Genomic DNA, 13,746 nt, shown 5'->3' on the forward strand with positions numbered 1-13,746 from the left:
CGGGGAGGCAGGTGGCATGAGCTTGGCAGGCAGCAGAGAAGCAGGCAAAACACTGAGAAAGGCAGACAGTTGGAGTTCCTTCTCACTTAGACCAAAACCTGAGACAGAAAAATGTGTATAAACCTGTATATTGCTTTTAATACTAGTATCAGTTTCCATTTAAAAAAACGTCTTGCTGTCTTCATACTGTATACTATTATGCATTTTTGTTTACTGAAACACTCTGAAACTGCTGCTATATAAATAAAGCTTACATACCAGCAAAACTGTACTTACTTGTACACACGAGGAGATCAGGAATAGCCTGACCACAACACTCAGCCACGTAGCCCATTTCAGTTCACACTGACATGTAGATTAGTTATCACATCCTTATAACAACTTCTAGTAATAGCTACACCCATAGCCATAATCAAACCAAATACAATGCCCACATCCCCATTCATCTAATCACAACTCCATCCACAACCTGTCACAATCAGCTTCATCAGCAGCCAGTCATAGTAATTTACATTCGGTACATCGCTACGTTACTTATCGTAAGGTTAGCTGTAATGACAGAGACTAGAGTATTCTTCCACAGCAGTATCTGGGCCAGTGACACTAAGCTAAACAAGCTGATTACATTCGCTTCGGTGCATTTCTCATTTCAGAATTGAAATTCTCAAAAGTACTTGTCATCTATTCACTTGTGCACATCATAAAAGCAATTTCTCATTACTCTGAACAAATTGCAATTGATTTGACACACTGATGTAAATGATTATATACAGATGTCTGCTGTTTCCTATATTATCAATTGCTTATGTCATTCTGATCACAATGTATTATACCAGTCTGTTAAATAGTCTTAACCCCCAAAACATCTAGGCATAAGTTCATTGCATTAGTCACTACATGAAAAACGGTTGAACATGTTGTCAAAATATGTGTGTGTGTGTGTGTGTGTGTGTGTGTGTGTACACACACACACACACACACACACACACACATATACACATACATATGTATGTATATGTACATGTATATAGATAGATAACATATCTATTAGACTGTGTTCTGAATTGATGAAGTTATCTGTGACCCGACAGACAGGAACTTCAGCTATGCAGGGCTGTAAAACAGTTTTGTCTTTTTCTTTTCTGTATCACAATGACATGCTCTGTCAACAAATCACTGTACGAACAGTAAAAGTGTAACTGTGAATCCTGTCCTGTCTCCTGTAATGTGTGCATAAATTTGTGCACTTTCAGTCATTCTGATTGCACTGACAGGTTTATTGACATTAATATTTACTTACTAAAGATTTTGAGCAAGTTACGGGCTTTTGCAGGTAAACCCACTGTGTTGTGCTGTTTGTATTATCTGTTTCGAGAAATGTACCAAAGTGACTGAGGAAATTTGTAAGAGTCCTGGCTCTGTGCTGGAGACTGCTCTGTAGCCTCTTGAGTTGGTTGTGGAGAGAAGAAAATTATGGACAACACTTAGCTGCACGAACTACTGGTCAGACAACAAAGTATCTTCAGTCGGAGACTCCTAACAGTGTAGTAGTTTATATGAATATATATCTGTGCATTTGTTTATTGTATTTTTGAACCTACCTCATGTGCTTTTGTGTAAGTTGTGTATGTTTTGTAACTGTAACTATATTTTTATTTTATGTAAACCACAGCTACTGCAACACTACAATTTCTATCTATCTTAGGTGCAGTAGCCAGGTATTTTGTCAAAAAGCACTTGAAAAATGCCTGAAACTATTCTGCCAACAGTAAACAAATGCTTACTGTAGGCAGAAGACAAGATGTGAACCGCACTTTTGATCGATGACCCTGACCGTTGATTTTGAAAACATTCACAATTTCGGACACATCATTTGAGCATGAGATACTTCATCCCTGTAGAATTGCAAGGTGGTTGTAAAATGTTTGTAGTGTTTCTTCTCTGAGTATAGAGCCAGTGTTGATCTTGGATTCATGTTGGATACAATGTTTTCCAAAACTGACAAGTTTTTCTCTGTTGAAGAAAAAAGTATTGAAATATCTGTAAAAGCACTCCTGCTGCAGAAACCATTTCTCTGCTGTTCATCTATATGTCTGCCTCCTGCTCTCCTATTGGTCAGAACCATTCTGTAAATGATGTAACATACAGCAAGCTCTGTCTGTATGCCTGCAAGTCGTCATCAATGCTGTGATCAAACAGAACTCATTCTTGGCTCACTGTCTGAACATCCTCACTCTGAGAAGAATTACGACAAGGTGCAGGAGTCAAGGTTATCTTAAACTTGATGAATTAATGACCATTAACCATAAACACAATTTGTCATTATTTTGAAAAAATTGCAAATGCTTTGATGCCTTTATGCAAAATTATGTACAATTGTCTGCTGTTTCCTATTATACTGGTTCTGTGTTGAATAGTCTTTCCCCCCAAAACATCTAGGCATACATTCATAGCATAAGTCACATGCTATAATCTGTCAAGCATATTTTCTATACATGTCTATAACACTATTTTGTAAATGTGTCCTGAATTGATGAAAATATCCATTGTGATATGGTCAGGGGTTTGCTGTTTTTACATTTCAAATTTTTTATTTTTACCTGTTCTGCTATGTAGTGCTGCAAAGCAGTGTTGTCTTTTTCAGTTGAATTCAATTTTATTTATATAGCGCCAAATCACAACAACAGTTATCTCACAGCGCTTTCATAAAAGAGCAGGTCTAAACCATACTCTGTGATGTTATTTACAGAAGCCCAACAATTTTCTTTTCTGCATCACGATGACATGCTCTGTCAAGAAATTACAGTGCCAACACTGAAAGTATACAGTGAGTCCTGTCAAATTTCTTGCATTGTGTAACGTTGTACTGTTGAAACTGATATCATACATAAAAAATGCAGCCTTGTGCATCATTAAAACCTAAGTGTACATCAGAAAATATTAGAGACAGATTTAAGATTCTGAGCAAGACTTTTGCAGCTAAACCACTGTGTTGTACTGTTTGTACTACCTGTAAAGGTATAAAATGTCGCAAATAATGATAATAATTAAGATGGTTTACTTCATCACTTAAGTGTCAACTACAAACTTCTGCAGTTTTCATTGTCTGCTGTGTGACTGAAGATATTCTCTTCATTTGATTGTGTTTTGTCTCTTTATGTGTTTTATAAGTTGCAGTGTGTTGAGTTCTCAAGGCCACAGTAAAATAACATAAAACCGTTTCTCTCAACCATTGTTTTAACATGTGTAACTTGTGAACACATTATTCAATTTGAATCACAGCAACAAGGAACTATAATTTTACAGCCAAAAAAGGTTAGGATGCCTCTTACAGCAGTATGACATGTCTTCCAAAACTGTTATAAATGACTGAAACATTACAGTTACAGTAGGTGCCGTTGATTATTAATGGCTTTTTGTTTTGTTTGTTTTTTGTTTTTTTTAGAGTGTTCTAGCTTTCAAGGACACTTGTGTGCAAGTATAAGTTTAACAGTAGAAGTAGCAGCCCTTCTATAGGGCTACTAAAAGGTAAGCTACTGATTTATTTATTTTTTAAAAGAGACAGTGCACATTAATGAATATTTCTGCTAACTAGGTTTAGCCAGAAGGCTGTAGTCCCCTGTTAGTACATTTCAATACAAAAAAAGACAACATAATAAAAACAACAAAAGATATTGTACACTACAATACACAAGACAAACGTTAGGTTTCACCGAGCAGGTCAGGAACTGGTTATCAAAGTAAATCAATTATGAGTTGACAGTAATTTATTGTAGAGTGTAAATTGCCATGCCTATGCCTTGTTATTAAAGTACAGTTTTACACAGTAAAGTGCTATTGAATTCACCTTGCACATTGTATGTGTCCCTCAAGAGTTTACCTGCATATAAATCAGACAAATAGGAAACTGGGTTTCTATTGGTGACATTGTAGCAGCCAAACATTTATCACATGAAAATGTTAATGCTTATTTGCACAATGTAAATCCAGTATGTATAGATACCAAGACAGCAGCTGTTAGTACACAGGCTTGGAAAAATATTGCTGTCAGAGAGTAATGGCTGTGTGGGTCAGTATGTTCCTCTCCAGCTGTGCTGCTGCCCTCTGGAGCCAAACTGGCTTTGACTTCCTGCCCACCTTTCACTGTCAGTCCTTCTGTTTACCTCTGAGTCACCTAGATTTACAGAGTCAGAGCAAAGGAGGAAGCAGTCATTAGTAATGACTCATTCCTCCTTTGCTCTGACTCTGTTTCCTTTCCTCCACACACTTTCATTACCAAACTTTCCCTCGTCTCTGTTTCTTTGACCCACACAACAAATGTTAGCACATACATTTTTTCTTCTTTTAATCTTGGAACCAGTGTTTTAAAGCTTGATATCAGGTAAATTAACATTAACGTTATGGGTAGCCTTACGTTGTCACTGGGGTTATTTGGCTGTACCATTATCCTGCAGCAAGCATTGCTTAGACAAAAAAACACACATCTAACATCAACATCTAAATCAGTTTTTTGAGATGTCCTGCTACCTAACGCACACACTAACTCAGTCACTAAATGTATGTGATTGGCAGTTGGAGCATTTTGCTGGAAGACATTCCTTGTGTTAGAGCAAATGTTGAACAGGTTCAACTTTTTTGTTAGATGACTCTGCATTGTTTCCCCCTCTGTGTTGGCATCCCTGCTGTTTTCTCAACCTGGTTCCATTCAAATGAATATGCAGCTTTGTTTTTTCTTCATCTCACAACCCCAAGATTTATCCTGTGACCATTTTGGCTTTGAACCACTGCACTAATGCTGGCAGGGTTTGGGAGTAACGGATTACATTTAAATGTCAGGTTACAAATTATTGTAACTGTATTCCGTTACAGTACAAAAAACAAAGATGTAATCAGATTACAGGTACATTGAGTAATCTGGGATTACGCATATGGATTACTTTAAGCAGAAAGTTTCCATGAAACAGAAAACACAGTGCTATTTTCCATTTTTATATGGTATATGTACGTGTTTCTGTAAAAACCCAAAGCTCCAAAGGGAGGGACGTGTTGCAGATATTGATTGGCATTTACATCCGCCAGTAGCGCTGAGTGTGTTGTAATGTTACACCCCCTTCCAGCTATCAGTGAGTGAACACGGCAGCTGGACGTGGACCGAACACATTCTCTCCAACTGAGGCCAGTTTGACTACTGGGAATACAGTACTGAGGTGGTTTCCTTGTCGGGTTTGGCTCATGGCAACCAGTACTGCACCCCACCATCACTCCCTGGTGGGTCCCCCCACACCTGTCCTGAAAACCTGCAGTGCTTGAGTAAAGGTGTAAACGCCATACAGTGTAAAGTAAACACTCCCCCTGTGCTCCGAGCTCCCAGTACAGAGCTAGTTAAGATGGATGTTTACCAACATCAGCCACAAGTAAAGCTATCTGTCTATCAGAAAACTGAATCCGAGTTGAGGCAGAGCAGCCGTGGGACATCACAGAGAAAACTAGAAATATATTTCCTCCATATTTCTAATATATTCCTCCATCAAATATGATCCAGTTTCACCAAAATCTGTGAAAAAAGAAATATTTTTCAAGTGCAGAATGAGTCATCAACATCTTAAAATGGTTTTCCAAATGACAAATTCTTAAAAGTCATCAAGAATACCTACAAAACGTTTTTTTGTCATTGATGGGCCACATACTGCCATAGTGGTGACATTTGCCTATTTGGCATTGAATTAATCCAAAAGTAACTAAAAGTAATCAGATTACATTACATTTATTTTGTGGTACTTGGATTATGTTACTGATTACATTTTTAAACAAGTAATTAGTAACAGTACTGGATTACATTTTTAAAGTAACCCTCTGAACCCTGCACACAGGCCAAGTTACCTCCAACATACTAAAGAACAGTTAATCCCCCTTGCACGGTTTCCTGCCCGCAGCCTCAACACCTACTTACTCGCCTCGTCTGCACAAGAAATTCATAGTGCCAACAAGTACAACCAAAAGACATAAACCTTCCTGTATTCCTCATGCTTAAATTGTTTTATAAATTGTTTTATAAATTACCTATTTATTTTAGCATTCATTGTCTTAATTTTATGCTTTTGCTAATGATATTCATCACTATTATGTTTGACACATTTTAGCATTCGCTGTTTAAAAACTGTTTTTATGCTGCAGTACAGTGCCTTGTTAAAACTGATCATTTAAACATGACACTTTAAGTACTTTTGCTTTTGATACTTTAATACTTATGTACTTAAGTATAATTTTGAATGCCTTTACTTGAAATAGATTTTTTTTTACATGAATACAAAAAGTAAAATACTGTTGTATTTTACTTTTTGTATTCAGGCGAATGTTGCAAGTGGTTTGCAGGCAACGTAGTGGGAATAACCTTAATGCTGGGCGTCTTCTGCAATCATCGCTTACTACACAATACCGGTGTATAAAGGAACCTGCCCCAGGACTTTCATATGCAGTCACTAGATACCGGGGTATGGAAGATTTTATTGGACTTTAATATTTGTAACCCACAGAAAACAATTCACAAATGTGTACCATGTACTATGATTTTTTCATTTGTAATGTGTAAAATCATATCCACAAAAATACAGAGTGACTTCTACACGCAAATCAGTTTTTGCACATTTGCAGATTGCTTTCTGTCAATTTGTGGGTCATGTTACATTTGTAACTTCCTTTTTACACATTTGTGTAATTTTTTCCAATGTGTACTGCGGAGATCTGTAAAAAAAAAAACACACAAATATCTCACTCCCCAAAACATGTATTTTTACATTTGTGTTGTGTAAAATCATTTCCACAAAAATACAGTGCAATTTGCAAATATGTGCAATTTACTCATTCATGTACACACATTTTAATTTCACATACAAAGTGTTATTTACGCATTTGTGGATCTATTTTCACACACAAAACAGTTTTTCCACATTTGCAGATTATTTCCTGTCAATTTGCAGGTCATGTTTCATTTGTGACTTCCTTTTTACGCATTTGTGTAATTTTTTCCAATGTGTACTGCGAAGATCTGTAAAAAAAAAAATACACAAATATCTCACTCCCCAAAACATGTATTTTTACATTTGTGTTGTGTAAAATCATTTCCACAAAAATACAGTGCAATTTGCAAATATGTGCAATTTACTCATTCATGTACACACATTTTAATTTCACATACAAAGTGTTATTTACGCATTTGTGGATCTATTTTCACACACAAAACAGTTTTTCCACATTTGCAGATTATTTCCTGTCAATTTGCAGGTCATGTTTCATTTGTGACTTCCTTTTTACGCATTTGTGGAATTTTGTCCACTCTGTACCACAGAGATCTGTAAAATGTGATAACAGTGTATGTAGTTTACTATTGAATACTTTATCACTGTATTTGTTTTATTATTTGTAGATAGTGAAATATTTGTGCATCATAGTACACATTTGTGGATTGTTTTCTGCAGGTTACAAATATTAAAGTCCAATAAAATCTTCCATACCGGGGGACATGCGCATTCGTTGTGCGCCGGACATTAAATCACTGCCCCTGCCTCTTTTCTTCTCCTCTGATGCTGAGGACTTGGCCCGTCTGATCAGTGTCATGGCTTTACAAGACAGTTTTACTATTTCTGAAAGCTGCCTTCGTAGCTTTGTACTAGAAATAAATTCTAAGAATGAATTCTACAACAATTCACTCACACTCTAATTGTTTTGTTGCTGTTGATTTCAGGAAATGTACAACCCAATCCAGGCCCAGATTCTATTATAAGTTTTAATAACCCTGCTGATTTTAAATCTAGGGCCGGTAAATCTGGTACTGGTACCAGTATCTGATGATTTTAAAACTTACTGTGACTCGCTAAATCTCTTTCAGCTCATTGATGGTCCCACTAGACCCAATCTGAAATGTCCAAAAAAATCATTTCTAATTGATCTTAACTAACGTTCCTTATAAATACTCAGCAGTTTCTGTATTTTTTTTCTGGTTGGTTTTTTGTTGACAAGCAAACTAAAAGTAAAAGGCCGAAACAATGCATGGTTCACTTCACGGGCACAATAAGGCCTGGGCAAAAGCCAGGAAAAAAGGATTCCTGGATTCTGACTGGCTGCTCTTCAGGAGACAATGTGATCTGTGCACAGCCACTATTAGAAAAACCAAAGCAGACCACTTTCTTATAGAAACTTCAAACAATCTAAACAACCCCTTCAAACTTTGGAAGACGATTAAATCCTTGGCTGGAAATAAATCTGGCACACAGCTGCCATTATGCATTCTTAAGGACTCGCATAAAATATCTGATAAGGCTGAAATGATTGGCTGTTTTAATGAACATTTTATTGCCTCTCGTTCCTTGTTTCACTCCCTCAACATTTCACATCAGAATGACCCTAAAGGTCATACTCATGGTCATATTAGAGTGAGTAATTACTTTAGTTTTAATCCATTTACAGTCTCAGAGGTGCATAATGTACTTAAACTTTTAGACATTAGAAAATCAGCTGATCCTGATAACTTGGAGCCTTATTTTCTAAAGTTAGCATCTGATTTTGATTGCACCACCTTTGACTTATCTTTTTACTCTCTCCCTGGACACGAATGGAATTCCACTTATATGGAAATCTGCATTTGTTCTTCCCCTGTTAGTGAGACCTGACAGATTTAAACAATTACAGACCCATCTCAAAACTTTCCATCCTGGCTAAGGTTATGGAAACTCTGGTGAACGAACAACTGAAAGAGCTTCTAACTACTAATAATATATTGTCTAATTTTCAATCAGGTTTTCGGGAAAACACAGCACAACTATAGCAGCCCTAAAAGTAGTATATACTTTTATTGACTCTTTAGATAAAAAAACAACATTGTATCTCTTTATTGATCTATCTAAGGCTTTTGATACTGTTGATCATGCAATAGTAAAACAAAGACTTTTCAGTATCGGATTGTCAGAACAAACAGTGGTTTGAAAACTCAGGTCAGGTAGATCTCAGTGCATGCAGGTAGATGGTCACACTTGTAGCTATATTTATGTATCCAAGGGTGTTCCCCAGGGGTCAGTGCTGGGACCACTCCTATTTATATTATATATCAATCTTTATCAAAATATCTCCAGCGCAAATTTCCATTTTTCTATGCTGATGATACTGTGATACTGCTCTGTATCTACACCAAACCACGCTCTTTGTCAGCTACAACTTGCTTTTTTTTACAACATACCTTGTTTGATTTAAAACTAAATGACGACAAAACTTTCGTTGTTTTCCAGTGCAAAATCAGAGTCACTGAACCTTCCACCCATTACCACTTCTCAGGGCTCTGAGATGTATCTCAATACAAGTATCTTGGTATCCTAATTGATGAATCTCTTTCTTTTAAAGTCACAGTGGGCGAAAAAAATTGAAGCTGAAACTGGGTAACTGAAACTTTTATTTCAGAAGCCGTGTTTTTCTTTGAGGCCAAAAGGAGACTTGTTGCTGCCACTTTTATGTCAGTGCTGCACTATGGCAATGTTATATACATGCACGCATCCATTCAAAGCCTGAAACTGTTGGATACTGTTTACCATGGAGCTCTGAGTTTCATCACAAACTTGAGTCCTTACTCATCATTGCTCCTTTTATGATTGGGTTGGTTGGTCTGCATTGTCCACCCGTAGACTTAATCATTGGCAATCAAATTCTGTCCTCTTTCTTACATTTAATCTTTTATGCATGTTCTAGTGTTTTTATCCTTAACCTTTCCTCTTCTATACTCCTTATGTTAGTCTGTCCACATTTACCAGGGTTTAGTTCAGAGCTTTGAGATTGTTTTGGTGTTTTCCTCTCTTGTTGTTCCTCTCCTCTCCTGGAATGTTCATTCAAGGCTGAGAGAGGATCTCTGTTCCCCAAAACATAGAAACCTGTGTAAATGATGATGCATCCCTTTGCTCAGGGCCAGACGCCCGAAGCTGCTCTAGGCAGCACGTCTCTGGACCTGCTGTATATATGTTTTAGTACTTCTCTGTTTATCCTCTTTTATTAATAACTTCTTCAGACAATAGTTGGTTGTTACTCAATTATTTGCTTAATCCCTCATCAGCAAGATGCAATTTCCACAACAATTTGGCAACCCAGATGGGATGGACGAGGGATTCGGACTCCTTTAAAGGACAGAAGCCCTGTAGGGAGAAGCTGTGTTCAGCAGAGCCCTGATCTTCGCTCCATTCCAGAAAGAAAAGGAAAATAACTTCCACGACAAAAGGCCCGGGAAGATATTGTCTTTCTTCTAAAGACTTATTACTGCTATCTGTCCCTCTTGTCCGGACTGAATTGGGGGAAAAGGGCGTTTAAGTATTCAGCTCCTTGTGCTTGGAATCAGCTGCAAAATGTCCTGAATCTTCAGGAGCCGGTTTTACTGGTTGCTTTTAAAGTACTTTTAAATGACATGGAGGCTGGCAACTCTGGTTGTAGATGTTACGATTGATTACTTGGATGATTCATATTGTTTATTACTTGTGGTAAATATTTATGAAATGTTGATATTTTATGACCTTGCTAATTATTCCCACCCTAATTGTTATGTTTTACATTTATTTTTTATATGTTTTAATGTCTGCAACCTTATTAATTGTGCTGCTGCCTGTCTTGGCAAGGATGCTCTTGGAAAAGAGATTTTTAATCTCAATGAGTTTCTTTCTGGTTAAATAAAGGTAAAATAGGCACTTTTTGACAGGGTTCATTATTTTTGATATTTTAAGTTTTAAAAAGAAATCTATATGTGGGATCATTTCTGAGCTGTCCTGACTACTAAGGGTCTGAATCTTTTATTGTTGTTATTTTTTTTTTTTTTAAGTGAGTCAAGTGAGTCTGCTTTAACAGCTCAAGTTCCATAGCATTAAAACACTTTCCATGTTTGATATAACTTTCCTGCTGCACCTCTGTCAAAATTCAGTGTTTCAAATTATGATATTAAAAGACCAATGAAATGTTGTTCTGCTGTGTCGGATAATCTCTTTATGCTGGTGCCTCTCATATTTTCGAAGGAACGCTGACAGGCTGACACTGCTTTATTGCTGCATGTAGCATCTGTTTGCTCATCTTTAGGGTTCACAAACATGATGCGAATTTTGTTCAACACCCTTTAGGTGTTTTAAGGCATTCAAGCCTATTTTTAATGGTCTAGATGGGTGACTGACTCTAAATTGGCACACAGTGGCAGAGAATGTTGATTTGTTGGCCTCCTGCTCCTAACTCTGCATCCCTCTGTTGACAGATTCAAGATTAAAGATTCAAGATTTGCTTTTTTGTCCTACATTGTTGGAAGTTTGGATTAGGCTTCCACCCATACTGCATCCATAAAAATATTCCACATACATAAAACAAGAAAACAGAACTCAATAATAAAAAGCAAAAGCAAAGTAAAGCATATACTTCTGTTAAATAGATAAACGTCATGGTGCAAATATCAATAAATGAGTAAAAATAAAGTTATGTGGTTTCCATTTTTTTTTATCTCTAAATGATAAGGGTTTTTAAGTCTATTCAATCAACAATGTGGTACTCTAAACCTCCTCTCAGACGCAGTAGCTGGTACTAAGTGTGTATGGGATGGGTAAGTTATTATCTTGTTTATATATAGACTGCAGGGACAGATGCTGTATTACACTTATTATCTTCAGTGAAGTCTGCATGAGTCAGACTAGTTTGGACTTCAGTTACACAGGGAGGTTCCCAAATCAATGTGCGATGCTGTATCTAATTAAGCTCTCAAAGACAGTCTGATTAAAGACTACCATAAAACTTCTGACTAACACCATAAACTCTGAGCCGCTGCAAGAAGTGCAGACACTGAAGTCAGAGTAACAACAGAGACCATCAACACGCGTGTTCCATGTCAGTGAGCTATCAATAAAAATACCAAGGTATTTGTACAAGGAGACCTGTGAAAAAGTTTCCACAGGCTTGTGGTCACCAACTCATCTAGGGTCAACCATCTCCACTTTTTAACATTCAAGGCAAAGGGGTTAGCACAAGGGGGTGATGTATTGTCTACAATTTTATCTTAATTGTTTTTTCAATGATGTGTGAGCAGACATTGTTGAGTACGCTCACTTTGCAAAAAAACTATTACAGTTTTTTACAACTGCTAACATCCTTTTGTCAAATCCGTAGTCACATTTTCCAAACACTCCTGCAAACAGCCTTAGCGATATAGAGACTTCTGGTGTTCTTAGAGAAAGGTTGCTGATTGATGCTAATCAGATCAACCATTACTTTAAACACATTTGTCCTAACAAATTGGCAGGCCCGGATGGAATTTCAGCCTACATCTTAAAAAATTTTGCTGATGAACTGACTCCAGTATGGCTTCCTATATTTCAACAATCTCTGGACACTGGTACTGTTCCTAGCCTCTGGAAAAGGGCTGTAATCATACCGGCCCCGAAGATAGCCAGGCCCGTAGTAAATAATGATTTTAGACCGATCGCGTTAACATCTGTGATTATGAAATGTTTTGAAAAGTGTATTGTGTCAATGTTAAAAGCAGAGGTTGCTAACAACCTAGATCCTTTACATTTGCCTATACGCAGGGGAGGGGAACTGAGGATGCTATTATCAGCATTATGCACCTAATTCTGAAGCATTTAGAGAATCACAAAGCCTATGCTCGTTTACTTTTTATCGATTTTAGTTCGGCCTTTAACACCATTCAAACACCCTTGTTAAGATGACATTAGATGTGATGTGGATGTGAATATGTGGCCAAATGCTGAAGATCATATGGATTAGAACAGGACAGGCATTTGTTTCTTTTCCTTCTGTGCATTTGTTTCAATGTAATTGTGTATTTACATTTACTCATTTGGCAGACACTTTTATCCAAAGCGACTTACATTTGAGAAAAAACATACAAGCATCAATACAGTAAGAGATCTACAAGTGACAATAAATACTAGTAAGAGATATTAGCACGCCCAGCATCAATAAGGTAAATACCTTGGGAAAGAAGTAAGAGTTGAGGAATAGTGCAATCAATACAAGAGAATTGTAAGGAGATAGAAGAAGAGAGAGAGAGAGGTTAGGGGTTAGAGGTGTTATAAGAAGAAGTGTTCTCGAAAGATATGAGTTTTCATGAGTTTCTTGAAGTTAGAGAGGGACGCCCCTGCTCTGATGGCATGCGGTAGTTTGTTTCACCTTTGTGATGTTACAGATGAGAACAGCCGGGACTGAGATTGCTTTGTGTAGGAATGACAGAGCCAGACGGTGTTCATTGGAGGAGCACAGTGGCCGAGAAGGAACGGAAATGTATTTGACAGTTTTTCAACACATGTTTATCCCTGGCTGCAATTTCATGTTGCGAATAAAACTTTTGCTTCTGTAATTCTGTCACTTACATCTTTTTCCTACACTACATTCTATAAAGTAAAGATGACACTTTTACATAGTTTGTTGCCAAAAATGCACACACTCAACCCCTCAAGCCAAAAATGTAGGGTTGTTTACAGTAAAAGGAAACTGAATTACAAAAAACTGTGGATTTCACATTGTCTACTGCATGCAGGTAGATCTGAAACACGAAAACACTTGTTAGCAATTCTGAGCAGTCACTGCATCATACATGCATTACACGTGCTGGAGTTAGTTTTTTCAATTGCTAACAAGCATACACCTAAACTTAATTTATCGAAACTTTTAGTAATTCAGTTTTCATTTACTATACACGACCAAAATTTTTGCCTTGAGGGTCAAATATGT

Source organism: Micropterus salmoides, unplaced genomic scaffold (genome assembly GCF_014851395.1).
Source record: "Micropterus salmoides isolate LMB-PRFRI ecotype aquatic unplaced genomic scaffold, ASM1485139v1 Ms_hic_scaffold_23, whole genome shotgun sequence".
Taxonomy (NCBI): domain Eukaryota; kingdom Metazoa; phylum Chordata; class Actinopteri; order Centrarchiformes; family Centrarchidae; genus Micropterus; species Micropterus salmoides.